Source organism: Cervus canadensis, chromosome 16 (genome assembly GCF_019320065.1).
Source record: "Cervus canadensis isolate Bull #8, Minnesota chromosome 16, ASM1932006v1, whole genome shotgun sequence".
NCBI classification, from domain to species: Eukaryota; Metazoa; Chordata; class Mammalia; order Artiodactyla; family Cervidae; genus Cervus; species Cervus canadensis.
The window spans coordinates 67,250,520-67,257,280 of record NC_057401.1 but is presented as its reverse complement, the minus strand read 5'-3'; the positions used below and the strand labels follow the sequence as shown (position 1 = coordinate 67,257,280).

Here is a 6,761-nt window from a genome sequence, read left to right as displayed (position 1 = left end):
GTCTTATTTGGATTCCAGGCTATGGGGAACTTGCCCAGCCTTTAAATAAACTTATAGCTGAAACTCAGCAGGCCCAAACTGACAAACTGGTTTGGTCTCCAGATACTCAAAAGGTTGAGGTTCTTCAGACTGCTCTCCTGCAAGCTCCCACTCTGAGCTTGCCCACAGGGTCAGAATTTAACTTGTTTGACACTGAAGGAAAAGGTATGGCCTTGGGAGATTTAACACAATCCCCAGGGCCTCACCAGCAACCTATTGCTTATCTAAGCAAAGAATTAGATGTAACTGCAGTGGGTGGTCCCACTTCCTAAGGGTATTTGGGGCAATGGCTTTATTAGCACCGGAAGCTTTAAAAATAATTAATGGACGAAACCTTAGTAATGACTTCTCAAGACATGAGTGGAATCTTAAATTCTACGGTTAATATTTGAATGACAGATAGTAAACTTCTTAAATATCAGTCATTATTTTTAGAAGGACCAGTAACTAAGCTTAAAGTTTGTGGAAATTTAAATCCCGCCACTTTCCTTCCTGAGAAGGAAAATGAAACACCTGATCACGATTGTTCCCAATTCCTAACTTTAAACTATGCAGCTCGGGAAGATCTAATGGATACCCCATTAGACAATCCTGACATGGAAATATTTACAGATGGCGGTTCTTTTGTTCGGGATGGAAAGCGTAAAGCAGGTTATGCTGTGGTGACTGCTGAACAGGTTTTAGAAGCAAAATCTCTCCCCCAGGGAACCAGCGCCCAGTTAGCAGAGCTAGTGGCTCTGACCTGAGCTCTAGAGTTAAGCAAAGGGCAGCGAGTAAATATCTACACTGATTCTAAGTATACTTATTTGACTTTACATGCTCATGCTGCAATATGGAAGGAAAGACAGTTTAAAACAGCAACAGCAGAACCTATTAAACATTTCAGAGAGATTGAGAGACTTTTAACTGCTCTCTATTGTCCTAAAGAAGTAGCGGTTGTGCATTGCAAAGGGCACAGCAGGGATGGGAGTAAAGTAGCCGCAGGTAACCTGTTAGCTGACTCAAGCCAAAAAAGCAGCACTTTACGAAACCCCCTCCCTACAGACGCCTTTGATCTGGACAGGTCCTGTGGAACAGGAAAAGCCACAATATACCGAGGAAGAATTAGAAAGATATGAGAAAAGAGGAGCAAAGATTAACTGATAAAGGATGGTTGCAGTCCAAGGATGGATGATTAATAATTCCTGAAAATGCTCAGTGGAAAATTCTTAAGGGTTTACACCAGAGTTTTCATTTGGGTGCAGAAAGTACTTACCAGATGGCTTCTCATTTGTTTGAAGGTAAAAATGTAATGAAAACTTTAAAGAACATTATCAAAGGGTGTGAGGTTTGTCAGAAAAATAACCCAAAGACTGAAAAGCTAGCAAAATCTGGATTACAATGACGTGGAAAGTATCCTGGAGAGGACTGGGAAATTGATTTCACTCATATGCCAAAAGCTAATGGGTATTCTTGCTTACAAGTTTGGCTAGATAGTTTTACTGGATGGATTGAGGCTTTCCCCTGTCGTAGTGAACAAGCTAAAGAGAACAAGCTAAAGTGAACAAGCTAAAGATTTTAATCCATGAGATTATCCCCAGGTTTGGGCTGCCACGGAGCCTTCAGGGTGACAATGGCTCCGCCTTTAAAGCTGCTGTAACTCAGGGGGTGTCTAAAGCTCTAGGAATAGAGTATCACTTACACTACACTGTTCCTGGAGACCCCAATCCTCAGGAAAGGTTGAAAAAGCTATTGACATTATCAAAAGACATCTGCGCAAATTAACTCAAGAGACACAAGACAACTGGATTAAAGTCCTACCCATAGCTTTAATGAGGGCTCAAACTGCCCCCAAAAAGGAGGGACTGTCCCCCTTTGACTGTATTTATGGAAGGCCTTTCTTATGCATCGACATTTTTATAGACCCTGAAGCCTTGGAATTAACTAATTATGTAACTCAGTTCTCAGCTATTCAACAGGCATTAACAGAACTCTGGGAGACTCCTGACCCAGCCTCTGAGTCAAGCAAACCTCTATTTGTGCCAGGAACCGAGGTCCTCATAAGAACATTGGGGTCTGGGGGCCCATCCCTCGAGCCCCTCTGGGAAGGCCCTTACCAGGTTATTCTTTCTTCTCTCACAGCTGTCAAAGTGCCAGGAATTGATTCGTAGGTACATCACACTCGAGTTAAGAGGTGGCACCCTGACCAGAACTAAGTGATGTCATTTTATGTCTTTACTTTCCATGCTCTGACTTCGTATGTTTCAGATGGGCCTGGTCATCTATGTGAGTCTACTTCTGCTGACTCCAAAGATCCTGAGTCTGCCGTTTGATCCTCAAGACAATGCCTTCCTGTCCTGGGCTCACTCTTACGCTGCATTCCACAATTGGTCTAACTGCTGGGTCTGTGGAGCACTCCCTTCTTCATCGGTGGAATGCTTCCCGTGGTGGACATCTTCACTTCAAGGAAAGGACTTTCTCCAAGTCTGCAAATACCTTCAACAATCGCATGTGATGCCTCTTCTTCATCTGATGACATCTAACAACCTTAAGATGGACTGATGTAATTATGGACATAATGTGACTTTTCATTTTGATTTTAACTTGGCTTAATGACTATTTTGCTTTACATCTGTAACTGTATAATGGGGTTATCTAATCATCTAAAAGCTTTTAAGTTACAAATGGTTGTCCAAGCTCCTATGAGTGCCACAGCCTCCTCCAACTATTATTACATGGGGCCCCTGGATCAGAGACCCTCAATAGGAGGGTTAGGAGAATATGTTGCCTTAACAATTTAGGGACCACGCCCCTAAACAGCAGGAAGTAGTTATGGAATGAAAACAATGCCCCTTTTCCTTGGTAACATAATTCTTCTAAAAGAAAAGGGGGGAATGAGAGAGTCAATTCCTAGGTAGGTTGATAAGAAGTCTAGGGGTCCCCATGGAGAGAGGGGTTTGGAATTCTCAAGGAGGAAGAAAGGACAAACTTTTTTTCCCCTCTACATTCCTTAGGATTATATAACAATAATGTATCCTGCTTGAGGACAGCTCTGAAAAAAAAAGCCTTCTGGCTAATTCTGTTATATCAAAATGTAAATCATGGGAGTAGGTCTGGTGAGGTCTTTACAACCTCTAGACATTCTTCTGATTCACTGTAATCACTAATTTGAGAGTATATAATTCCAGTGCCAAGACTAGCAAGGGGGTACTCTTTCTACCCCCTTCTGATGTCTATGTCAGAAGCTTTCTCTATCTCCTTTATACTTTAATAAAACTTTATTACACAAAAGCTCTGAGCAATCCAGCCTCGTCTCTGGCCCTGGATTGAATTCTTCTCCTCCAGAGGACATGAACCCCAGCATCTTTGCATAATTCAGCAACAACCTTTCACAAGGAGCAAGCATCTTTTAATTTCATGGTTGTATTCACTGTCCACAGTGATTTTGGAGCCAAAGAAAATAAAATCTGTAACTATTTCCACTTTTCCCCCTATCTATTTGCCATGAAGTGATGGGACTAGATGACATGATCTTAGTTTTTTGAATGTTGAGTTTTTAAGCCAGCTTTTTCACTCTCCTCTTTCACTTTTATTAAAAGGTTCTTTAATTCCTCTTCACTTTCTGCCATTAAAGTGGTATCATTTGCCACCAAAGTGGTATATGTGAAGTTGTTGGCATTTATCCTGTCAATCTTGATACCAGCTTATGTGTCATCCAGCCCAACATTTCACATGATGTGCTCTGCCTATATGTTAAATAAAATGGGTAACAATATAAATCCTTGGTGCACCCCTTTCCCAATTTTAAATCATAATAACTGTAGTGATTTTAAGGATTATGGGAAGTTTTGAGTTTGACTCCTCCAAAGAGCATACATTATGTAAAATGCAAATATAAGCATTCCATCTCAGTACAAGGAGCAGGAATGGAATCATAAAGGCTCTCTCTCTCTTTGTTGTTGTATTGTTCAGTCACTAAATCATGTCCAACTCTTTGTATCCCCATGGACTACAGCATGCCAGGTTCCCCTGTATTTCACTATCTCTTGGAGTTTACTCAAATTCATATCCATTGAGTCAGTCTATCTCATCCTCTGCCATCCCTTTCTCCTTTTGCCTTCAGTCTTTCCCAGCATCAGGGTCTTTTCCAATGAGCTGGCTCTTCTTTTCACATGGCCAAAGTATAGGATCTCCAACTTCAGCATCAGTCCTTCCAGTGAATATTTAGGATTGATTTCCTTTAGGATTGACTGGTTTGATCTTCTTGTAGTCCAAGGAACTCACAAGTAAACAATCTCCATCCAGCCAAAGCTAGATAGGAATTTCACCTCCTTGTGGGTGCTCCGGAATATCAGAATTACATGGAATTTAAATGTCCTCAGCCAGTAATTCAATTTTATAGGAGCAGGGACAAGATCACAATTTAAGTGATCTTTATGGTTCCTTTGGCGCTACAATGGAAAAGAGAATAGCCATGACAAAAAACATATGACCCACAAACCTAAAATATATGTTATTTTAGAAAAAGTGTGCTGACCTTGCTTTAAAAGAATCCTTTTCTTCTACTAGAGAGCCTTGATGAAATTGAAAGAGGTTGACGCAGTGCCATAAGAGGCTAACACAGGAGGGTAAAGAAAGTCTCCATAAAACCTATAGAAGAGATTTTTAGAACTCTTCTCTGGATCCTGTCTGGAGTCACAACTGAACTGGAAGATTTTAAGTCTTAGCACTTACTAGTATGTGTGTAGTTAATACCAAAGTCATTAAATTTAAACTTGACCTTCAATAAATAAAAAAAAGAAAAAGAAATTGAAAGAGGTGAGTGAAAAAGCTGACTTAAAACTCAGCATTTAAAAAAACTAAGATCATAGTAGCCAGTTCCATCACTTCATGGCAAATAGATAGGGAAACAGTGGAAACAGTGAGAGGTTTTATTTTCTTTGGCTCCAAAATCACTGCAGATGGTGACTGCAGTCATGTAATTAGAAGACACCTGCTCCTTGGAAGAAAAGCTATGACAAACCTAGACAGTATATTAAAAAGCACAGGCATCACTTTGCCGACCAAAGTCCATCTAGTCAAAGCTAAGGTCAATGAGTCTAAGAAATTGGAAAAGTGAAAATCAATTTGTTTCTCTGAAGTTCTTAAAACCAATTTTAGTTACTATTCTGCCTAACAAATCAAAGCTTCCCTTATGTTTCTGGTTCTTTGTTTATGGACTCTACATTTTATTCTCTGAGCCTACTATCCAACACAGCATGATAACTAAGTTATAATCCAAGCATATGATTCATAGACCCTTCTTAATAGCTTCAGTAAATATGAGCTGTAGAACATAACCTTTACTTGATCAGAATTATAAAATCTGCCATTTATCTCTGAGGACTACTCTTCCTACTCATATCTAAGTTCTTTCCCACCAAAAAGTTAGAGTGTGTGATATTAAAATTCTTCCTGACAACACAGAAAATTATATTATTATGAACCCTGACAAAGAGTGATAAATATATTCATGACCTTAATTATATGGGAGTAAGTTAAGAATAATTTCCTCTTTTGCCTCTGGACAATTGGTAGTCTAACGTTTCACATAAGCATGGATTATGTAACCATTTTAATTAATTTAAACCTTGCCTCTCTTGTGGCTTCATTATGAAAGAAAAATAATTTTGTGTTTCATGGCAGGTCTCAATGCTCAACACTGATTTTTAGTAAGTAGAAACTTTCTATACTTCTAAGTGTTTGCTAGCATATTGTCAAATATAATGGGTCTGAAATTTAATGATTTACCTTACTGAAAGGTCTTTGTATTCCCTGAAAGTAACAATGATTTGAAACTTGGCAGGATGGGCTTCCCTGGTGGCTGAGTGGTAAAGAATCCACCTGACAATTCAGGAGACATGGGTTAGATTCCTGATCCAGGAAGATCTGATATGCCACAGAGCAACTAAGTCTGTGAGCCTCAACTACTGAGCCTAGCCCCCAGGAGATGCCAGTGCTAAAGCTCCCTCACCTTGGAGCCTGTGTTCAGCAGCAAGAGAAGCCACTTCAACAAGAAGCCTGCACACCAAACTAAAGAGTAGGTCCTGCCCCCCTCAACTAGGAAAAAAGCCCACACAGCAACGAAGATCCAGCACAGCCAAAATAAATAAATAAAATTATTTTTTTAAAGAAAAAAACTTGGCAGGAACTTATGTATATAATGTATTAAGGTTAGTTTCTTTACCAATTCAAGGAAAGGAAAGAATTTGAAAGCGTGGCTGGCAAACAATTAGAGAACAATATATATTTTTCTTTCTGTTTGGCTGAAAACTATTATTTCTTCCTCATATTTTCAGGGTTACAGACAGCCCTTGGAAGGGGTTATTGGAAGGGATTTTGTTTCTAAATGAAAGAATTTCTTGAATCCATGACAATGGAAGTCATACTTCTGGGGACCTAGAATGATATATATTTTCAATTAGTTGAGTGTTGACAGTTAATCAGATTTATTCTTATATCACTTTGGCTAGTGACTGCAGCCATGAAATCAAAAGACACTTGATCCTTGGAAGAAAAGATATGACAAACGCAGACAGTGTATGTAAAAGCAGACATCACTTGGCCAACAAAGGTCCATATAATCAAAGCTATGGTCTTTCCAGTAGGTCATGTACAGAAGTGAGAGTTGGAACATAAAGAAGGGTGAGCACTGTAAAATTGATACTTCAGAATTGTGCTGCTGGAGAAGACTCTTGAGAGTC

At 39.6% G+C, this 6,761-nt stretch overlaps 1 pseudogene; it reads left to right on the top strand.

Moving 5' to 3' along the window:
- Positions 1–4,608: 4,608 nt before the first annotated feature.
- LOC122454661 lies at positions 4,609–4,721 on the top strand (annotated as a pseudogene).
- Positions 4,722–6,761: the final 2,040 nt, after the last annotated feature.